The sequence below is a fragment of the Cetorhinus maximus genome, chromosome 7 (assembly GCF_964194155.1).
Source record: "Cetorhinus maximus chromosome 7, sCetMax3.hap1.1, whole genome shotgun sequence".
NCBI lineage: Eukaryota > Metazoa > Chordata > Chondrichthyes > Lamniformes > Cetorhinidae > Cetorhinus > Cetorhinus maximus.
The window spans coordinates 112,118,320-112,141,628 of record NC_135885.1 but is presented as its reverse complement, the minus strand read 5'-3'; positions in this window follow the sequence as shown (position 1 = coordinate 112,141,628).

Here is a 23,309-nt window from a genome sequence, read left to right as displayed (position 1 = left end):
ACTCTCGATCAGAGACAGACTGCAGCACTTAGAATGGAAGAGAAAGTGACGACAGCTCTCACAAGGTAACAGAGAGTGACTGCTGCTCTCACTTTGGAACAGAGAGTGACTACAGCTTTCAATAGGGCACAGAGAGTGACTACAACTCTCAGTACAGCTCTCTCCCAGGTACAGAGGATGACTATAGCTCTCATTCATGAACAGAGAGTGAGTAAAGATCTCACTCTGGAACCAAGAGTTAATAGACCTTACACTCTGGAACAGAGGGTGATGACTGTTCTCACACTAGAACACTCTGGAACAGAGAGTCACCACAGCACTCACCAGGGAACCAGTGACTATAGTTCTCTCTCAAGAAAAGAAAGCGACTACAGCTCTCATTCTGGAACAAAGAGTGACTATAGGTTTCACTCTGGACAGAGATTGACTATAGCTCACACTTTCCAAGAGAGAGTGACTAAAGCTCTCACCAGGGAACGAGAATGTCCACAGCTCTCACTCTGGAACAGAGTGACTACAGTGCGCACTCAGGAATAAGAAATTACTATATCTCTCACTCAGGAGTAAGGACTGATGACAGCTCTCATTCTGAAGCAGAGAATGATGGCAGCTCTCTCTAGAGAATGAAGAGTGTCTGCTGCTGTCACTCTGCAATAGAGTGTGACTGCAGTACTCACACTGGAACAGAGTGTGTGTACAGCTCTCACTCCAGAAGGGAGAGTAACTACAGTTCTCACTCTGGAACATGGAGTGACAACTGCTTTCACTCAGGAACAGAGAGTGAAGACAGCTCTCAGTATGGAACAGAGGGTGACTACTGCTCTCACTCTGGAACAGAGAGTCACTACGGCCCTCACTCTGGAGCAGAGAATGATGACAGTTTGACTGAGTTACAGAGGGTGACTACAGCTCTCTGCCACATAGAGTGTCCACAGCTCTGAATAAGGAACAAAGAGTGGCCACAGCTCTCTGTCTGGAAGATAGAGTGGCTACAGCTCACACTCTGGAAAAGAGAGTCACTACAGCTCTCACTTTGGAACAAAGAGTGACTACAGCTCTCATTCAAGCAGAGGTTCTCACTCAGGAATAGAGAGTGGGTACAACTGTTGCTCAGGAACAGAGAGTGACAGCTCTCTCCCAGCAAAAAAGAGTGAATACAACACTAGGGAGCAGAGAGTGAGTACAGCTCTCACTTGGCAACAGAGAGTGACTACAGCAATCACTCAGGAACAGAGAATGACCGCAGCTCTCACTCGTGAACGGAGGATGACTACAGCTCTCACTCCGGAACATTGAGTACAGCTCTCTCCCTGATGCTGAGAGTGACTATAGCTCTCGTTCATGAACAGAGAGTGACTATAGCTCTCATTCATGAACAGAGAGTGACTAAAGATCTCACTCTGGAACAGAGAGTGACTACAGCTCTCACTCTGGAACAGAGAGTGACTACAGCTCTCACTCAGGAACAGAGAGTGACTACAGCTCTCACTCTGGAACAGAGAGTGTCTACAGCTCTCACTCAGGAACAAAGAGTGACTACAGCTCTCAGTCATGAACAGAGAGTGACTACAGCTCTCACTCAGGAACAGAGAGTGACTACAGCTCTCACTCTGGAACAGAGAGTGTCTACAGCTCTCACTCTGGAACAGAGAGTGTCTACAGCTCTCACTCAGGAACAAAGAGTGACTACAGCTCTCACTCTGGAACAGAGAGTGACTACAGCTCTCACTCAGGAACAGAGAGTGACTACAGCTCTCACTCTGGAACAGAGAGTGACTACAGCTCTCACTCTGGAACAGAGAGTGTCTACAGCTCTCACTCAGGAACAAAGAGTGACTACAGCTCTCACTCTGGAACAGAGAGTGACTACAGCTCTCACTCAGGAACAGAGAGTGACTACAGCTCTCACTCTGGAACAGAGAGTGACTACAGCTCTCCCTCAGGAACAGAGAGTGACTACAGCTCTCACTCTGGAACAGAGAGTGACTACAGCTCTCCCTCAGGAACAGAGAGTGACTACAGCTCTCACTCTGGAACAGAGAGTGTCCAGCTCTCACTCTGGAACAGAGAGTGACTACATCTTTGACTCCGCAATACAGTGACTACAGTTCCCACGCAGGAATGAGAGTGACTACAACTCTCTCCCAGGAACAGACCTGGACTACAACTGTCACTCATGAATACAGCTCTCACTTGGGAACAGAGAGTGATTACAGCTGTCTCTCAGGATCAGACAGTGACTACAGCTCGCTCACTCTGGAACAAAGTTACTACAACACTCATTTGTGAACTGAGATTGACTTCAGTGCTAGCTAGGAAACCGAGTGTGGCCACAGCTTTTACCCTGGAACAGTGACTGACTGATGCTCTCACCAGGGAACAGATAATGACTACAGCTCCCACTAGGGAACAGAGGGTGACTACAGCTCACATTTTCCAACAGAACATGACACAGCTCTCATTGGGAGACTACTACTCTCATTCTGGAAGAGAGAGTGACTACAGTTCTCGCTTGAGTACAGAAGGTATCCAGAGGTCTCACTCTGGAACAAATTGTGACTACCACTGTTACTCTGGAAGAGAGAGTGACCTCGGCTCTCACTCGGGAACAGAGAGTCACTATAGCTCTCACCCTGGAACAGAGAGTGACTACACGACTCACTCTGGAACAGGGAGTGATGACAGCTGTCACCAGTGAGTACCCAGTGACTACAGTTCTCTCTTAGGATCAGAAAGTGACTACAGCTCTCAATTAGGTACAAAGAGTAACTACAGCTCTCACTCTGGAACAGAGAGTGACTACAGCTCTCACTCAGGAACAGAGAGTGACTACAGCTCTCACTCAGGAACAGAGAATGACTACAGCTCTCACTCTGGAACAGAAAGTGACTACAGCTCTCCCTCAGGAACAGAGAGTGACTACAGCTCTCACTCAGGAACAGAGAATGACTACAGCTCTCACTCAGGAACAGAGAGTGACTACAGCTCTCACTCAGGAACAGAGAGTGACTACAGCTCTCACTCAGGAACAGAGAGTGACTACAGCTCTCACTCTGGAACAGAGAGTGACTACAGCTCTCACTCAGGAACAGAGAGTGACTATAGCTCTCACTCTGGAACAGAGAGTGACTACAGCTCTCACTCTGGAACAGAGAGTGACTACAGCTCTCACTGGAATAGAGTGATTGCAGCTCCCACTCAGGGACAAAGAGTGTCTAGAGCTCCTACTCTGGCATAGAGATTCACTATGGGTCTCACTCTGGAACAAAGAGTGACTATAGCTCTCACTCAGTAAGAGAGAGTGGCTACAGCTCTCACTCTGGGACCAGGAGTGAAGACAGCCCTGACTCCAGAATAGAGAGTGACTAAAGCTCTCACTTTCAAACATAGAGTGACTACAGCTCGCAATCTGGAAACCAGTGACTACAGCGCCCATTCGGGAACTGAGAGTAATTACAGCTCTCTCCCAGGAATAGAAAGTGGCCACAGCTCTCGCTCGGGAACAGAGAGTGACTAAACCCTCACACTGGAACAGACAGTGATTACAGTTCTCTCCGAGGAGCAGGTACTAGAGATCGCAGTCTGGAACAGAGAGTGATGACAGTTCTCACCCTGGAACAGAGACTGAGTACAGGTCTCACCCATGAACAGAATGTGACTACAGCAGAGAGCAGAGAATGACTGCAGCAGTTATGCTGGAAGAGGCTGACTCACGGCCTCACTCTGGAACAGAGAGTTACTAAAGTTTTCACTTGGGAACAGGGAGTGACTACAGCTCTCACTCAGGAACAGTGAGTGACTACAGCTCTCACTCTGGAACAGGGGATGACTTTGGTTCTCACTTTGGAACAGAGAGTGATGACAGCGCTCACTCGAACAGAGAATAACCACAGCTCTCATTTGTGAACAGTGACAGAAACGCTCACTCGGGAATAGAGGGTGCCTGCAGCTGTAACTTTGAAACAGAGAGTGACCTACAGCTCTCTCAGGGAAAGATAGTGACTACAACTCTCATGAGGAAAGAGAGAATGACTAGAGCTCTCACTCTGGAACAGAGGGTGACTACAGCTTGCACTTTGCAACAGAGTATGACTGCAGCTCTCACTGGGCAACAGAAAGTAACTACTGCTCTCATTCAGGAAGAGAGAGTGACTACAGTCCTCGCTCAGAACAGAGGGTGACTAGAGGCTTCACTTTGGAACAAAGAGTGACTACTGCTCTCACTCTGGATCAGAGAATCACTGCAGCTCTCACTCAGGAACAGAGAGTTACCACAGCTCTTACATGAGTGCAAAGAGTGACTACAGCTCTCACTCGGGAACAGAGAGTGACCACAACTCTCACTGATGAACATAGTGTGACTTCAGCTCTCATGAGCAAACAGAGTCTGACTGCAGCTCTTGTTGTGGACCAGAGAGTGACTACAACTCTGTTGAGTAAAGGGCCAACAGCAGGCGCACCTAATTTTCTTGTAACTACTTATGTAACTATGCTGAAATGTCATATGACCAAGAGACTGAGATCTGTTCAGAAGCGGAAGTACTACCTCATTCAGAATACCGAGATGTACATGGATGCATAAATAAATAAGAATGTTTTTTTTACAAAAAACGATTTTTTTTCATTCTTAGGGTAACAGGCAATTCCTAAAGAAACCCCATATCAACCTCAAACTCAAGATGAAACATGGTGGCAGCGGACAGAGCGTATAGACTCAGAAAAATTTCTAGAGAAGACTGCAGACCTGAAGGAGCTACGGATCCTTGGAAAAATGCCTGGAAGAAAAAGATTGAAGACTCACCCGACAATGGTGCATTGTGGGCGCTGCATTGCAAGCAGACACACAGACCCGGAGTCCAGAGAGCAGTGAGAACAGATCACAATTTATATGCCAAACTACTAAAGCAGCAGCAGCTCCAGAACTTAGGGTAAGCATGGAGTCTGCATTGCTACTCCTATAACTGTTCTAAAGTGCTGTAGGCTTACCACAGAATCTACACTAGAACAACTGGAAGAAGAGCTTCTCCAGGTACAGAACAGTTTCAGGTTTGCATAAGAAGGAACAGAAGGACCAGGCCAGTACTTTATTCTACGCAATAGCGGCCATAGCAAACAATGTTATTGAAAGACAGGGCATTGATGAGGTTTCGAGCTGATATGAGGAAGTCCTCCAGGCATTCAATTCATACTTCAGTGTTCAGAAATATTTGATCATTGAGTGAGTGAAATTTAATAGGAAGAGGCAAAAACTGGGTGAATCCATAGACTCATTTATAAATTACCTGTAGAGAATTGTGACTATGAGACCCTCAAAGACGAATAAATACATGATCATAGAGTGGCTGGGTCTTAGATGAAACTCTATCAGAATTCTCATAAAGGCAGTACAAATAGCATGGCAGACTGAGCTTAGTAAGCAAAACAGAGCAGTTGTCCGCGAGGAACGTAATACCCCTTGGAAAAAAATGAGTGAAGCCATTGAATATGTTGGACAAAAAAGCAAAAGCTCAGTGTAGCAGAAGCCCATGGAATTGGGAAAAAGCGTGCCAACCACCATCTTGAGATGCTCTCGGTGCGGTGGGACAACCCTACACAAATGGGAAGAATACCAGCAGGGCAAGTTGTCTGCCACAACTGTGGGAAGTTCGGACATTATAAAATAGCCTGCAGATCCAAAGCTCCTGTAGCTCATAGGAAGAAAAAGACAACAGGAAAACCAAGTAAAATCCAAAAAGGGAAAGAGCCACAGAAAAAACAAATAACCTTCTTTGGAGAAGTTAATGAAACAGAAAATAATTATTGGAGCATTTTTGTAGTTGATGGTCAGCCCACAGAATTCAAGCTAGATACTGGCGCAAGAGTTTCAGTATTATCTGGTGACACATTGAAACATAGAAAATAGAAGCAGGAGTAAGTCATTTGGCCCTTCGAGCCTGCTCCACCATTAAATATGATCACGGTTGATCCTCTATCTCAAAGCCAGTATTCCTGCTCTCTGCCCATGCTCCTTAATGCCTTTAGAGTGCAGAAATCTATCTATTTCCTTCTAAATATATTCAATGATTTGGTCTCCACAGCCCACTGTGGTAGAGACTTCCACAGATTCACCACCCTCTGAGTGAAGAGTTTCTCCTCATCTCAGTCCTAAATGCCGTACCCCATATCCTGAGCTTATGACCCCTTGTTCTGGACTCCGCAGCCAGAGGAAACATCATCCCTACATCCAGTCTGTCCAACCCTGTCATAATTTTATACATTTCAATGAGATCCCCGCTCATTCTTCTAAACTCCAGTGAATGCAGACCTAGTCAGCCCAATCTCTCCTTATAGGACAATCCTGCCATCCCAGTAATCAGTCTAGTGAACCTTTGCTGCACTCCCTCTATGGCAAGTATATCCTTTCTAAGGTAAGGAGACCAAAACTACAATATTCCAGGTGTGGCCTCACCAAGGCCCTCTGTAGCTGCAGTAAGACATCCTTGCTCCTGTACTCAAGTCCTCTCGCAATGAAAGCCAACATACCATTGCCTTCTTCACTGCTTGCTGCACCTGCATGCTTGCTTCCAGTGATTGGTGTACAAGGACACCCAAACCCCTTTGCACATCAACATTTCCCAATCTGTCACCATTTAAATAACACTCTGCCATTCTGCTTTTCCTACCAAAGTAATTTACACTTATCCACATTATACAGCATCTGCCATGTATTTGCCCACTCACTCAACTTGTCTAAATTACCTTGAAGCCTCTTAACATCCTCCTCACTACTCACATTCCCACCAAGTTTTGTGTCATCAGCCAACTTGGAAATAATACATTTGGTTTCCTCATCCAAATCATTGATATATATTGTGAATAGCTGGGGCCCAAGCACTGATGCCTGTGGTACCCCATTAGTCACTGCTTACCATTCCAAAAGAGACCCATTTATTCCTACTCTATGCTCCTGTTTTCTAACCAATTCTCAATCCATGTCAATACATTAACCCCAATCACTTGTCTTTTAATTTTGCACACTAACCTCTTATGTGGGGCTTTATCAAAAGCTTTCTGAAAATCTAAATACACCACATCCACTGGTTCTCCCTTATCTATTCATTACATCTTCAAAAAAGCCCAGTAGGTTTGTCAAACATGATTTTCCTTTCATAAATCCATGTTGACTTTTTCAAACCCGTTGATATTTTCTAAGTGTCTTGTTATCGCATCCTTTATAATAGTCTCTCGCATTTTCCCTACCACTGATATTAGGCTAACCGGTCTGTAATTCCCTGTTTTTCTCCTCCTTTTTTAAAGAGTGGGGTTACATTTGCCACCCTCCAATCTGCCGGGACTGTTCCAGAATCTACAGAATTTTGAAAGATGACAACCAATGCATCCACTATTTCCATGGCCACCTCCTTTAGTGCCCTGGCGTGTAGATTATCAGGCCCTGGGGATTTATCGGCTTAAAATATCATGTTACAGCCATCCAGTTGCATGGTCCAGGAGGGACTAGACTAAAAGTAATAGGCCAACACTTGATAAGATTAAGACACAAGGATAAAGAAATTATTGAACTCCTATATGCTATACAGAACCAGGAATCATTATTATTGAGCAGAACAGCATGCTTACCATTGAGGCTGATTTACAAGGTTGATGAAATTGCTGATGAGCAGTCCAGTACTGTATTCAGAAATGACTTCCTAACACTATTTTCAAGCTCTGGAAATCTGAAGATAGAATATCATGCAACCCTAAGGGCGGACGCTAAGCCTATATGTCTCTTCCCAGCGAGAAGTTAACTTACCCACTCTTAGACAAAATTAAAAGCGAAACTGAATACAAGGGGTCATTTCTCCAGGAACCATACGAACAAATGGTGTTCTGGAATGGTCACAGTACCAAAGTCTAATGGTTCAATTAGAATCTGCGTGGACTTGACTCAAATAAACAAGTAGAGCGTGAGATCCACCCAATGGATGAAAGTCTTTCCAAATTAGCAAAAAGCAGCCTCTTCACAAAATTGGATGCTAACAGCAGTTTTTGACAGTTGCCTCTGGACAAAGAATCCAGATTGTTAACTACTTTTATCACCCCATTTGGTTGTTTTTTTAAAATTCAGAATTGCTTCTGCACCTGAGAAATTCCAAAGAACGATGTCTCAGACCCTGGAAGCATGGAAGGAGTAATATGCCATATGGACAGCATTCTCATACACGGTTCATCGAGGGAAGAACATGACCGTCATGTGACAACAGCCCCCACAGTCCTACAAGAAGCAGGTTTGACACTAAATGACAAATGTGAATTTGCAAAGCCTATGATAAAATTCTGCAAGCTTCAGGAGTTACTGTTGACCCATAGAAAACAAAGACAATTAGAGAGTTGCCACAACCTAAATGTATCACAGCATTACAAAGATTCCTTGAGATGGTCAATCAAGTAGGCAAGTTCCTACCAAACTTGGGGGAAATCAACAAGCTGTTATTACACCTGTTGAGTCAAGGTCAACAACAGTGGTGCTGGAACTTGGATCAGCAAAATGCTTTTGACATGATTAAAAATCTCATTTCACCAGAAATTCTAGTGCACTACGAGCCAAAGTTGACAACATATAGCAGCAGAAGCATCATCTACAGGGTTGGGCGCAGTGTTGTTTTAAATTCAGAAAGATGGACAAAGAATACCAGTTTATTATGCCTCAAGATCTCTCATGGACACAGAGAAGAGGTATGTAACCATTGAGAAAGAAGCATTAACAGCCACATTTGCCTGTGAGAAGTCCTTTGATTACATCATGGGATTAAGGTTTAAAATTGAAACTGATCACAAACCTCTGGTTACTTGTCTTAATCTAAAGAAAATTTCAAAAATGTCACCTATAATTCAATGTCTTAAACTGAGACTCATGAGATACGATTCAGTTATTGAGTAAGTTCAAGGGAAATACCAGACACAGCATAATGCAGAATACCAGCAGAAGGAGTTAAACTGGAAGAGTTAAATTTTATTGAGCAAGTAGAAGCATATACTTTGCTCATTACCAAATATTTACCAACCACTGAGAAGAGATTATAAGAAATTAAGCTGGCACAACAGCAGGATAATAAAAAAGTATTTTTATATTCAAAATAAAAAAGTATTGCCAGAACAGATGGCTGGATTATACTCTTAAAAACCCATCTTCGCCAATATTTTGAACAGAGAAGACATTTCACAATCATCAATGACTTCTTAGTTGTTAATGACAGACTGGTCATCCCTAAAACACTTCAAGTTGACATTCTCCAATCCATCACAATCACTTGGGAATAGCGGAATGCCGAGCAAGAGCCCAACAGTCTGCCTGTTGGCCGCACACTAGTCACTCCATTGAAATGTTCATCATGAATTGCCTGACGTGTGGAATGAATAACCAACAGGGGAGCAAACTACTGGCGTACTCCACTTTTCCTTCAAGGTCATGGCAGTGCCTGGGAAAGGATTTATTTGAGTTTAAAGGCAAAGTTTTCATCATTGTCATTGATTACTGCTCCAAATGGTTTGAAGTGAGTAGAAATTACACAGTACCACAGTGGAGGCAGTCATTACTTCACTACAAAGAATCTTCACAACGCATGGTATCCCGGGCGTTGTGGTGTCAGACAACAGTCCTCGGTTTGCTAATGAGCTGTTCTACAACTTTGCACAGGAATATGGTTTCATGCATGTGACTACTTTGCCTGGTATCCTCAGTTGAACAGAGAAGCAAAAAGAAGAGTTTGAACAACTAAGTTATTGATGAAAAAGAATGAAGATATTGACTTAGCCTTTCTTAACTACAGAACCTCACTGCTCAAAAATGGGTTCTTGCCATCAGAACTATTGACGGGAAGACGGCTATGAACGCAGATTCCAGCTCTATGACAAACAATACAACCTAACATTACCTCAGATGATTGTGAGAAAGTTGGGAAGCATGAGGAGCAACAAAGAGACAGCCAAGCTCATAATTTCAACTTCAGGCAGAGAGCACAAAACTTAAGAGTGCTACAGCCCAGGGAGAGACGTGGATACAAGATCAACAGAAAGAAGTCATTGTAATAAAAAAGCTCCACAGTCGAAATCTTGAGAAGGACCAGGGAAATATCAGAAGGAATCAAAGAGCCTTGATATCATTGGGAAGGAAACCAATGGATCCTTGGACATACTATTTAGATCCAGAAGGAGACAAGGAACCAGAAACAAGTAGAGACTCTACAACCACCCAGGTGGAAAACACTCCTATCAAGCGATGAGAGAGTGCAGTTCTTCCTCAATCTCGAAATGAAATCAGGACCAAATCAGGGAGATTGGTCAAGGCACCACAGGGACTAACCTATGAAGTCTGAGGCTTTGGGGATGATGTAGGAGTATGTACATAGTTGAGATAAAGACTTGGAGGGAGATTTAGAGTAAAGGGTTAACATCAAAAGCACCTGATACTGATGTAACTTGGTTGCAATGTCACATGACTAAGACACCAATCTGGTGGGAAGCAGAGGTACAACCTTGTGCATAGTACCAGGATGCATATAGATTTGTAAATAATCAAGAACGATTTTTATGAATAACAGTCTACGAAAGCACTCTTAGGGTAACAGTAAAACCCTAAAGAAACCCCATCTAGACCCCGAATGCAGGACAAAACACTCTCAACATTAATATGATAAGATCATTGCAGGAAACTACATGGTCATTTGTCCATTCAGCCATTTTTCTGCAGGAAGATTACCCATGTCTCCTTTACCAGGTCAGTTTGATTGAAATGGTTTGACAGTACTCCTGTTCAGATAACTGAGAATAATTTAAGTTTTTAAGATTGTTTGGCTATTGATTATGCTCATATTGCAAACTGCCCCAAATGTAAATCCCCACAGCAACATTAAGGACAAAGATACCATTCCATTGTTGCATGCAAATTCACAGAAACAGCTTGCATTTATATAAAATTTTAATGTTGCAAGGCAACTCACAGGAATGTTATGAAGCACAATTTGACACTGAGCCACATAGGGCAGATGATCGAAAGGTTGTTCAAACAGGTAGGTCTTAAGGAGCGTGTTAAGAGAGGTAGAGTTACTGAAAGGTTTCAGGAGGGAATTCCAGAGCTAAGAGCATCAACAGCTAATGAGTGCAATGCTACAAAGTCCTCCTTGCTAACACCTAGAGAGTTATACAAAAATTAGGAGAGCTGCCCCATGGATAAGTGAAGCAACAGCCCAACATAGTCATACTCACAGAATCATGGCTATGATCCAACATCCCAGACTTCTCCAATGCCATCCCTGGGTATGTCCTGTCCCACCAGCAGAGAGATCCATTGGAGTTGACAGTATACAGTCGGTATCCCTGGGAGCTCTCTACATTAATTTGAGCCCCTATGAAGTCTCATGGAATCAGGCCAGATATGGGCAGAGATTTTCTATTATGAAAACAGATTTTACAGGAAATACTCAGCAGGTCATGCAGCATGTATGAAGAAAAAGTGCTAACACTTCCGGCTGATGTCTTTTGTCAGAACAGGATGGGGAGTTAGAGATGTAACAAGTTTTAAAGAAGTACAGAGGCATGGAAATGGAAGACAGAACAAAAGGAAGGGTCTGTGATGGCGTCAAAGGCAGGAGTGATTAAATAAATAGCTGAATCATTACTAGAACCTGCTGCCTGAGAAAATAAGTGCTGTGGTTATGATGTGAAATTATAGAACTCGATATTGAGTTCGGAAGGTTGGTAAGTATCTCATCAAAAGCTATTTTTCCCTGAAGTTCATTAGAACAGTGTAGGTGACTGAGGACAAGAGGTCAGATTGGGAGCAGGGTGGAGCATTGAAATGACAAGCAACCAAAAACTTGGTCACGCTTGCAGCCCAAACAAAAGTGTTCAGCAATGCGATCTTCCAATATGAGTTTTGTCTCCCCAGTGTAGAAAAGGCTGCTTTGTGAGCAGTCAACATAGTATATTACATTGGAAGAAGTAAGAAAATTGTTGTTCCAACTAGGAGTGTTTGTGGCCCTGCAAGGTTGGAAGGAGAAGGTAAAAGGGCAGGTGTTACATCCCTGCACTTGCATGGGTAAGTGCCATGGGAAGAAGAGTGAACATTGTGGGTAATGATAGAGTGGTCCAGGGTGTCACAGAGGGAATGGTCCCTCTGGAATGCTGAAAAGGGAAGAGAAGATGTGCTTGATGGTGACATCGCTCTGGCAGAAATGGTGGCGGATGATATGTGGAACATGAGATTAAGCACGTCTGTTCACAACCTTGGTGTCCCCGATAGGCGCTTCCAACCTTATATTTGTGTCATCACTAAGACTGCCTATTTCCACCTCTATTGCCTGACTTTGTCCCTATCTCAGCTCATCAACTGCTGAAACCCTGGGCAGAATTTAGCCCTCGATGGGCGGGTGGGCCCCACCGGCTTGGCGGCGGGCGGGCAGCCGAGCTCCGCCTGCGAAACGGGCCCCACCGCCATTTTGAGTGGGTGGGCCAATTAAGGCCCGCCCAGCAGGCCACCCGATGGGAAGCACTATGCGCTTCCTGTGCTGGGGCGGGGGCGAGGGCGGGGGAGGGATTCTCCAACTGTCAAAGTGCGCTCTGTCACGCATGCGCGCAAAAGAGCACACTGCTCCCTGAGACTAAGTGCTGTCTCAGGGAGAGGGCTGACAGTTTAATAAACTTAAAAAGTAGAAAAATTAAAAAATTAACATTTCCCCTCATGTGACAATGTCACACGAGATGGGACATGTTAATGAATATGACTAAAACTTTATTAAACTTTTTAAAAACTGACATGAAACCTCATCCCGCCAGTGGATGAGGTTTCATGTTTTTTCAGAAGCCCACTGGGGCTCCTGGCCTGCCCACCAACTTTAAGGTTGGACGGGCAGGGCCTTTAATTGCCTTAATTATCCTGTCAATGGCCTCAATTGGCCATTGATAAGTTGGCGGGCGGACAGCTGATTTCACTGTCCGCCCGTCTTCCTGAAAAATGGGGCGGGTTCCCCCCAACGTCATCCCACATAATTTTCGCGTCGGCGAGCGGGCCCCGCCTCCAACTCGCCAAGGCAAAAATTCTGGCCCCTCATTTATATCTTCATTACCTGTACATTTGACTATTCCAATGTATTCCTGTCTGGACTCCCACATTCTACCCTCTGTAAACTTGAGGTCGTCCAAAACTCTGCTCCTGCGCTTGCTTCGCAGCAAGTCCTCTATCGCCCCTGTGTTCGCAAACCTGCAGTGGCTCCCAGTCAAGCAAAGTATTAATATTAAAATTTGAGACTCGTCACTCTTCTTGGTGGTCCAGCTTTCACAGCCATACATTGCCACCGGTTACACAAGGGCTTTCAGGAGACAAATTTTTGTTGTAATCGTGACGCTGTGGCTATTCGATACTCTTTTAAGTGAGTCCACAGTGCCATGACCCTTGTTAAGTCTACCCAAATTTCTTTGATAGACTCTGCATCTTCCATGATGGGTGACCCCAGATAGCGGAAGGTATTGAAATCCTATTGGATAATATTGCTCTAATTCTGGCCTTCTGTGAATCCTGATTTTAATTGCTGTGCCTTCAGTGGCCTAGGCCCCAAGCTCTGGAATACCTCGTCCTACACCTCTCCATCTCTCTACCTCATTTTTCTCCCCTAAGGCACTCCTTAAAACATACCTCTTTGCCCACGTTTTGCTCATCCCACCTAATATCTCCTTGTGTGGCTTGGTGTCATACTCTGTGAAGCGCCTTGGGATGTTTTAATTATATTCAAGCACTATAGAAAGGTAAGTTTTGCTGTTGACTTACTTTAGTGTCAAAATAAAAAATAAGAATTTTCCAAGCCCGCTGGTGGCAGATGTGATAGGTGGCGTGCATGGAAAACATGGCGCGACCTGCTTCACGACAGCGTGAAGGCAGGTCGCGATCGTCCACTCAGCCCCGCCAATGGCGGGCCACGTTTCCCGCCATCAGTCAGTGGGGAGCTAATTGTAATACATCAGCATATAATTAAAAGGCCATCCCGCCAGGCTCTTGGAACCCCGCCATATCGTCCGTCCACATCGGCGGGAAAGCACACTGATGTGTTTCACAACAGCAGGCAGACGACGTGCACTTGACAACCTTCACTTGGGGGAACTGAAGTGAGTGAGCAGCAGCGTCCTCCACAGCTCACCTGTTGTTTACAAGCCTCTGGGGCACGGGGACAACTGATGCCTAGCCCCAGAGATGACTGCTGGGGGCAAGTGCTGGCCAGCCTCGGAAGTGACTTTTCGTTAGGGCGGGCGGGGAGGGTGGTCAAGTGCTGCCCTGGCGCTGCATCCCACACACAGGCAATCAAGGTCGGGGGCAGGGTAAGCAAGGGAAATGGCCACGTATTAGGGGCATCTGTATAAACTGGCCATGCCTCCGCAACTGAGACAGATCAGGCGCAGCCACAGTGATATGATTGGGGTCTGGCTTCTAGCCTGACCGTCCACGCAAGCAACAGAGAAGCACCAAAAGGCCAACAAGCGCTCCATACCTTACCAACCTCTCGCCCCAACCCCCCAACTCCCCTGCACAGATTTTGAGTTCACCACCACTTTACTGGACCGCGGAGCAGTTGGACTGCACACATTGTACAATCTCCTCGCCAACGCTGGACATGTAGCAGTCACTGCTGGAGGTGCTCACAGCCCCTTGCTAGCTCAGCATCCCGGTTTGGACCAGTGTCACCCGTGTCACAGGTTAACAGGGCAGCCATGCAGCACACTCAACTCTGGCCAACCGAGGGGTGACCAGCACTCTCCAGGAGGCATTAAGGGGCGGTCACACAGGGCCAGGAAAGGTGCTAAGTACAGCCATGATAACCATGTCCCTCTCTTTTTCATGCTGCAGGTGGACCATGTCAAGGTCATGGATCCTGGTGACCTGGCTGTATGCCTGATGGCCTACAGAGACTGTAGAAGATGGAGGAGAGAGCAACTGAGGTGTCTGGCGGTACAAAGGCAGGAGCAGTAACCTCATGAAAACGAGGCACCAGGGGCTCCCGCACATGCTGCCCAGGAGCGACAGCGAGCCATGGCTGGTCAGTGCCTAGCGACACCCAGGGTCTGTAGATGCCGCCTGCCATTCCTGCAGATGACTGAGAACCAGTGTCGCCAATGACTGCTCATGACTAGGGACCGGGTGGCTCACATTTGCCACTTACTGCAGGACTTGGTGCCAAGGGGACATGGAGAGCATCCACTGCCATTGGCTGTGAAAGTGACTGTGCCACTTAATTTCTAAGCCAGTGGCTCCTTTCGGGGTTCCACAGGTGACCTCTGTGGGATTTCACAATCTGCCACCCACGAATGCATCCATGAGGTCATGGATGCCATCTTCTCCGTGGCACACAACTTGGTGCATTTTGCCTGGGACCGGGACAGCCAGGATGCAAGGGCCATTGGATTTGCCCTGATCTTGGGATTCCCACAGGTGCAGATTAACTGCACTCATGTGGTGCTCAGGTCTCCGTCACTACACTCGGTGGACTTATTCAACAACAAGGACTTCCACTCACCGAACGTGCAGCTGGTACGTGACCACCAGAAATGCATCCTGCAAGTGTGGACACAGTTTCCAGGGAGTGTGCACGACGCCTACACCCTGAGTCACTCGCAGGTCCCTGCAGTCTCCCAGGATCCACAGAGGCTGCAGGGTTGGCTCCTTGGGGACAAGGGCTACCTACAGAGGCCATGGCTGATGACACCCGTGGGGCAGATTCAAGCTGCAGCAGAGTGCTGGTATAACGTGGCTCATGCAACAGCTCGTAACTTGGTGGAACAGACCATCGGAAAGCTGAAGATGCGGTTCCCGTGCCTGGACCGGTCTGGTGGAGCCCTGCAATACAGTCCGCAGAGGGTGTTACGCATCATCATTGTCTGCTGCACCCTTTACATCCTGGCGCTGCAACAGGGAGAGGAGCTGGCTGAGGAGGAGATGGAGGAGCTGCACGTCTCCTTGAATGAGGATGACGCCGACGGGCATGAGGGTATGGGGGTCCTCGGTGGTGACGATGACGGTGATGATCTCGCACTGGCTAGACGAGGCAGGCGCACTCGGGAGGCCCTCGTTGCTTCCAGATTTGTGGAGGATGATGACGACGTGCAGTGAGGTGTCCTCATAGGTCCTCACATCGCAGTTGTGAACGTTTGACTCCAGTCTGGCTTATAGCAGCACCAATGCCCTCTGTGAAAATGCTCCTGTCATGGAGATGCAGTGGAGGCCCTAATAGTCACTCGATCGAAGGAGGATGATGACAACATGCAGTGAGGACACTCCATAGATCTTCATAGAATGTCTGACTCCTGTCTAGCCGAGGGCAGCTCGCTTGCGCTCCATGATCAGAGCCAACTCAGAGACGCAACCATGAAACTTTAGAAGCATCTGATGCTGTGCCTGCCTTCAACACCTCAGCCCTTCAGGAGCTGGTGCACAGCATCACTGGTTACAAATGCTGGTGTGATGGGGGCCAGCCCCACCTTAAAGCTGCTGAGAGCACATAGAGAGAATGAGAGAACTCTGTGGCACCTGCCTACTACATTCTAGCAGCAATGACCAGCACTGCCAAGGTGCAAGCATCAGTAACGTTTCCAGGGCGTGTGAGGCTGGACCATCAATGTGGCCTGAAGGCTGTACAGGGCACAGGGACTAGGCCCTGGATTAAGACACCTGCCTTTTATCCTGTGCAGAAAGGTTCCACGTCTGAGTGACAAGAACACTGCTCATTAGAACAAAGAGTCACGGGCAGGGAGACATTCTTAGGAATTTATTGACAATAGTGAACAGTCTGTACAAGTGATCAACACCCGTGCCCAGGCTGTGCAACGACTTTTGCCAAACTTTGCTAACCCTGCTGCTACATCTTGGTGTTCCCCGGACATCCACAGCAGAGGTGGAGGCAGCCTACTGACTGGGACACCCTGCCTGTGATGACTTTGGTGGGCATCCTCCGGAGGGCCGAGATGTGGACAGCCGCGGCCTGCTTTCCGGATTTTGTTGTGCGGCAGTGGCACCCACCTCGGCCTATGAAGCTGGAGCTGCGGAGGTCACAGGAAGATGGGATTCGGATGGGCCAGTCATTCCCAGAGTCACCTGGGTGGATGGCACTGAAGTGTGCACCTGCTGATCCTCCTCCCTATGGGTGCCTGAGGGCTCCTGGCTGACTCCGTGAGCGGAAGGGGTAGCTGGACTGAGATCGAGCTGCCCAGCACCCCTCTCATGTACACACTGTTGGACGCCAACTATGGCATCAGCGATGGACTTAAGCCTGCGCAGCAGTGCAGGAGTGACGTCCAGGACCAAGGTCTCCATGGCGGCCGCCATCCTGCCAGTGTTGACCTCGGTGCGTTGCAATGCTGGTGCTATCACCTCCGCCTGAAGATGGACAGACTACTCCAACTTTGCAATCTGAGGAGTGCAGCGGACATCCCTTCCTGTCGTTCCCTAGCTTGCCTTTGCAGCTCCAGCAACTGCGACATGACCGAGTCCAGAGGCTCATCATCTGACTCGGACTCAGCAACGTCCTGGCCCCCAGCAGTCCCCCGGTGCCAGGGACCTGAGGTGCCTCCACCTGCTGTGGATCAGAAAGTGCTATGTGCTCACCAGATTATAATCCCAAGGCTACTCTAAAGCTAGGTCCCACTGAGGTGTGTGTCTCTACGCTGGTGGAGGGTGTGGGTGAGCGCTGTGATGGGACTTCAGGGAGGGTGCCTTCAGATTCCTCTTTGGAGGTTCCTTCAGAGCCTGATTAGAGGCCCTGGGTCATGGACTCTGTCGGCTTTATGGCAGATGTGCCTGCGGAAGCAAAGGGAGATAATTACTGCATGGCAGTGGCCTGTGAAAGAGGACACATCACTCACGGCATGATTGTCTGATGATGTTGCACTGCTTGATTCTCACTTGGTAGAGCAGCGCTGGCCTCACCATCAGCACAGGACCGGTCCCGGTCATCGCCTGCTAGTTGGATAGCCCTGTTTTCGAATTCTGTCAGAATTTTGATCTCCAGCATCCCTCCACCTGTTTGCAACCTTTCCCTCCTGTTGGGAGCCAGTTTGTCCTGCATGGATAGAGATGGGGAGAGTGTATAAGGATGCCTGCCGGGCCAGATGATAAGCGTGCCTGGCCTTTGTGGGTGGTGAGTGGTTCCATGGGCGGGATGAGGTCAATGATAGTGCGTTAGAAAGAGTGAATGGTGATGTCCCTTGCCATGGCAATGAGTGAGGGCCCTGTGGATGTGTGATGAGTGTGTGAGTTGGGAGTGATGAAAAGAGTAACTTACCCTGATGGAACGGAGGAGATAATTCATCCTTTTGTGCACTGGGTGGCTGTCCTCCTCTGCAAGGTGTTAGCACTAACTACTACTGCCACCGCCTCCCAAGCCAGGTTGGCGACTTTGCTGCCCACCCTGAGGCCAGAGCGGGGTTACAGCACATCCCGACGGGCCTCCATGGCTTCCAGCTGTCGCTCAAGCGACCCTTCATTTAAGCATGGGGCTGCAGTCTTTTCTCCTTTACTGACCATGTCTCCCGGGCAGCAGTGGTGAGCTGGTGGCAATGAGAGCATTGCTGGTGGCTGCTTTTTAAAGATGGCGGCCGGTGTGATGCAATAGTGGGGTGATGCTGGGTGGGCAAATGAGAGCTCTCTCGCCATGGAAATGGCGTGTTTCGCGAGAGTGAATAGATAATGAGGCGGGCTCAGGACGATACGGCATGAACACCTGCCATTTTCATCGGTGGGTAGGACTCCATTTTGCCCGCACTTATTGAAATTCTGGGAAAATTCTTCCCATAGTGCTAGAAGGATTACACACTGTACTATTAGGAATATACAACTGCAGCACTACTGCTGATTCAGCCTCACCCAGTATAACAGATCCATGGCTGCTCCTCGAGGACACAGCACAAATTCAGTGAGGTATGCTTGAAGTGGTTAGGAATCTGGGTCCTCCATTTCTTGTTCTCCTTCTCAAACGTGTGGCTGTTGAGCTTCTTAAATAGACTCGCCATAGTTGTAAAAGCAACTTGCATTTAAATGGTGCCTTTGATATATCAAAATGTCCAAAGGAACTTCAAGGGTATGCCTACAGACCACTTGTTGAATCTTCTCCGGTTTACTGCTGAAATTGTCCTGTCAAATTGGGAATGATAGTATAGTAGTAATGTTATTAAACTAGGTATCCAAAAGCCCAGACCAGTGCTCCAGAGGCATGAGTTCAAATCCTACTAGAGCAGCTAGTGGAATTTAAACTCAATTAACAAATCTGGATTTGAAAAAAAAATGCTACTTCCAGTAATGGCGACCATGAAACTACCGGATTATAGTAAAATCCCATCTGGCTCACTAATCTCCTTTAGGGAAGGAAATCTGTCATCTTTACCTGGTCTGGCCGACATGTGACTGCAGACCCATAGCAATGTGGCTGACTCTTAGCTACCCTCTGAAATGGCCTAGCAAGAAATGGCTTAGTAAACCAATCAGTTCTATAAACTACAACGAAAAATTCAAAGAATAAAACCGGACAGTGGACCTGGCATCGACCTAAGCACCGGAAACAACAAAGACATACTCTACCCTGTAAACCCTGCAGAGTCCTCCTCAAGCATCTGGGATCTTGTGCCAAAATTGAGGGAGCTGTTCCACAGACTAGTTAAACAACGGCCAGATATAGTCATAGTCACCAAAACATATTTTACAGCCAATGTTCCAGACTCTTCCATCACCATCCCTGAGGTGGCAGCACAGGGCATACAATCTGGAGGGAGCGGACCTGGAAATGCTCAACGTTGCCTCTGGTCCCCATGAAGTGTTACGGTAAGGAAACCTCCTGATGATTACCACCTACCGCCCTCCCTTAACTGATGAATGCTCCATGTTGAACACCACTTGGAAGAGACAGAGGCTAGCAAAGGCACAAAACATACTCTGGGTGAGAGACTTCAATGAGACTTCAGGAGTAGCACGGTTGTTCCATTTTGGATGTAGGAACATAGGATTTAGGAGCAGGAATAGGCCATTTGGCCATTTGAGCCTGCTCCGCCATTCAATAAACTCATGGCTGATCTAGTTGTGGTTTCACTTTCACTGTGTTCCCCCTCTAACCCTTGAATCCCTTGTCTATCAAAAATCTATCAAACTCAGCCTTGAATAAATTCAATGACAGTCTTTGAGGGGTCCATAGTTTCCTGCTTTCTGCCTCCAACTACTGGGGAGGAGCATTCCGCATACGGACGACCTTCTGAGAGAAAAAATTCCCCTCATCCCTGTCTTAAAAGGGAGACCATTTTATTTTCAAGCCGTGTCCACCCTGTCAAGTCCCCTCAGGATTTTATATGTTTCAATAAGTCACCTCTCACTCCTCTAAACTCTAATTGGCATAGGGCCAACCTGTTCCAATCCAGGAACACCCCCCCTAACAGCACTGTGGGTGTATCTACACCACATGGACTGCAGTGGTTCAAGAAGGCAGCTCACCACCACCTTCTCAAGGGCAACTAGGGATGGGAAATAAATGCTGGCCAGCCAGTGATGCCCACATCCCGTGAAAGAACAACAAAAAAATCTTTCTTCAGAAGCCCTTCATTGTAGGAATAAGTCAAGTAAACCTTATGCAATTATTTTTTTCAAATAAGGAGACCAAAACTGTACACAGTACTCCAGATGTGGTCTCACCAAGGTCCTGTATGGCTGCAGTAAAACTTCCCTACTTTTATATTCCATTCCTCTTGCAATAAACGCCAACGTTCCATTTGCCTTCCTAATCACTTGCTGTACCTGCATTACTAAGTTTTTGTGATTGATGTACCAAGATACCCAGATCCCTGTGTACCACCGCTCCATTTAAATAGTATACTATTTTTCTGTTCCTCCTGCCAAAGTGGACAAGTTCATATTTTCCCACATTATACTCCATCTGCCAAATCTTTGGCCATTCACTTAACCTGTCTATATCCCTTTGCAAACTCTCTATTTCTTCTTGACAACTTACTTTCCTACTTATCGTGCTGTCATTGGCAAATTTGCCTACCTTTCACTCGCTTCCTTCATCCACGTCATTGATGTAGATTGTAAATAATTGAGGCCCTAGCACTGATCCCTGCAGCACTCCACCAGTTACAGCTTGCCAACCCACTTATCCCTACTCTCTGCTTCCTGTTCGCTAACCAATCTTTATTGATGCTATGTTACCTCCTACACCATGTGCCCTTATCTTCAGCTAGGAGTGTTAAATGGATGATCTTTCTTGGCCTGTTCTTGAGGGCCCCAGCATCACAGATGCCAGAATTCAGACAATTTGATTGATGCATGAGAACTCCAGCACCTGGAAGCTCCTCTCCAAAGCACAAACTATCCTGAGTTGGAATTATATCACTGTTCCTTCATTGGTACTGGGTCAACTGCCTGGGACTCTCTCCTTAACAGCTCTGTGGGTGTACCTACACCACATGGACAGTGACGGCTCAAAAAGATGGCTCAGCACCATTTTCTCAAGGGCAGCAAATGTTGACCTCGCCAGCCACCCTCACATCTCATGAAGAAATAAAACAAAAGCACTCCAGGAATGTAAAAATAACAAGTAATTGCTTTGTTGTATCAATTGCATTTGCCATCATGGACATCATGACAGCAACTCATGAAGGCTGCAAATGGATCACAAGGGAAGCATCAAATGAAGGAAAGCAGAAGGTGTTTCACAGACAGGGTGAGTGGGGTGTGACAATGAATTGTAGGCACACAAGCACCTAATCATTCATCATTTCTCACTTTTCATAAATCTCTTATAAAGCATTTGAGAATGTGTCACTTAGTGGATCCAGGAGGTATGCAGGAATAATTATAGGGGATAAAAATGGTACAGAATTTTGTGGTCAATATAAGCAGACGATCAGCATTGGAAAGTCAATTCTTAACCATGAAACAAACTGTTGGAAGATAAAACTGATAAACCAGCAGGACATGCTGGGGAATGGGCAATGGTGAACCCTCATGGAGGCATGGCTGGTGGAAGTAACATTAAAGTACTAAATATGGCTACAATATGCCATGAAAGGCTGAGGGACTTTGACAATGGCAGAGAGGTGATCGGCAAGGGAAGAAGTGAAGCATAGGAATGGAAAGGCATGGATTTGTATTCACAGAAAACAAGTACACCAACCCCAGAATGATGGAACTTCTCACAGATAGCATTGCATTTTACTAAAAGCTCTGATAAATAAATTGTAGATGAGTGCTCAAAAGTACACACACCTGAAAAAATGTAATGGTTTCACAATAAATCTGAAATCTTCAATAACTTTCTGGCAAAGTCTGCAACTCAAAAGTTTCAGAAGTCATGCTGAGTGAATATCCAGTGAATAATAGTTCATGGTAACGTTACCACACATGCCTACAAATTGATTGTGCCTGTGCAAAATGATACTCGCACCAGTGGATGGGCTGAGAGGCACCTTTTGAAGACATTATTGATTTTAAAAACAGCATGGATGGGCAGATGCAATAGAGTATGGGTGCATGTACACAAATGTGCACATGCATAAAGGTGCCTTCTGGACTGGCATCAGGATTACAGTGAAATCTCTTAAGGGGCTTCACAGGGTGTTTTCCCTGATTCGCAGTCTTGAGCTGGGGGCCATAGTCTTGAAAATAGCAGTTGGACATTTCTTTATGCAAAGGGTTGTGAGTCTTTGAATTCTCTACTGCAGAGAGTCATGAATGCTTAGCCATCGATTATGTTCAAGTCAGACATTGACAGGTCTTTAGATACAAAGGGAATCAAGGGATATGGTGCAGGAAGGTCTGGTTAAGGTAGAAGGTCAGCCATTATCTTATCGAGAGGATGAAGAGGGTGTATGGCCTAGTGCTGTTCCTATTTCTTATGTTCTTACTGCATTAAAGAATTTCAGTGTGGTCTTCAAGATGATGACATACTGACTCCACTCATGCTCATGTAGCTGTCCATTTGATGAGACCTTCTTTGAGATGGGCCCATACTTCCTGATCAATTACATTGCTAGAAAGCAAATTTCCCAAATGGGTGAATTGAATCATAATTCTATGCCATCGGTAAGGAATAAGATGGAGTACAGGGTGGAGTGGATGCTGAAGTGTGAAATGGGAGTAACTGGGACGAATAAATGTACCGGGCTATTTAAAAGCGAAATGGATACTTACCTGATAAGTAACACCATTAAGTTATCTGGTAAAAAGGCAAGCAATTGGATTATAGAGAGCTGCCATAGCTAAGAAAATGATCAAGCAGGCTTTATGAGCTGAATGGCTTCTTTCTGTTCCT